Here is a 967-nt window from a genome sequence, read left to right on the forward strand (position 1 = left end):
ACTTGTTCTACCGAGGATGTACCACCAATGGATATCTGGCAATTAGATGGAGCATGTCCTCCTCCACACCCTGTGTAACTAGTCATGGCCGCCACTTTATTAGAATTTAGAGTATCTAACTTCTTGCTCAAAGACTCTACTTGGGCTGCCAATGAAGTAACTGTGTCAATCTCATGAAGTTCGGCTACTTTCTTCCTGTCTCTTGTATTCCACTGATAACTGTTCATAGCCATTTCTTCAATGAGAAGCCGGGATTTTTCCAGGGTCTTGCTCCCTAAGGTACCTTCTACTGAAGCATCAAGTAACTGTCTTGTGCTTGGATTCAACCCATTATAGAAAGTTTGAATGATCATCCACTTGGGGAACCCATGTTAAGGACATTTCCGTAAGAGCTCATTGAACCTATCCCATGTCTCAAATAGAGACTCCAATTCCGTTTGCACAAAGGAGGATATTTCATTCCTAAGCTTTCCAGATTTTCCTGGAGGGAAATATCAGGCAAGAAAAGCTTCTACCATCTCTTCCCATGTAGTGATCGATGCTCTAGGTAATGAATGTAGCCATTGCTTTGCTCTCCCTTTCAAGAAAATGGGAAGGCCCTCAACTTGATAACATCATCCATAACACCATTGATCTTGAGCATGTTGCACACTTCCAAGAAGTTTTTTATGTGATTGTTTGGATCCTCATCGGCCAAACCATTAAACTGTGCCGACTGCTGTAACATTTGGATGAATGCCAGCTTGAGCTCAAAATTCTGAGCTGTGATTGATGGCCGTACAATGCTAGATTGTGCGCCAAGAACTGCGAGTCTGGCATAATCGGATAGTGTCCTATGCTGCTCATTCGGTTTTGTCATATTATCTGACCCTTCATCTTCTATCTCAGCTTGATTAGACTGTTCTTGCACAAGTTCTTTCCCCTTCTATGAATTCTTTGTTCAATGTCTGGATTTCTTTCAACCAAT

At 42.1% G+C, this 967-nt stretch overlaps 1 non-coding gene across 1 annotated transcript; it reads left to right on the top strand.

The window, feature by feature from the left end:
• Nucleotides 1–363: 363 nt before the first annotated feature.
• LOC120252248 lies at nt 364–470 on the top strand. The gene has a single exon (XR_005533793.1). It is a non-coding gene; the product is annotated as a small nucleolar RNA R71 (small nucleolar RNA).
• The last annotated feature ends 497 nt before the right edge of the window (nt 471–967 follow it).

This window comes from Dioscorea cayenensis, chromosome 20, assembly GCF_009730915.1.
Source record: "Dioscorea cayenensis subsp. rotundata cultivar TDr96_F1 chromosome 20, TDr96_F1_v2_PseudoChromosome.rev07_lg8_w22 25.fasta, whole genome shotgun sequence".
In the NCBI taxonomy this organism is placed as follows: Eukaryota; Viridiplantae; Streptophyta; class Magnoliopsida; order Dioscoreales; family Dioscoreaceae; genus Dioscorea; species Dioscorea cayenensis.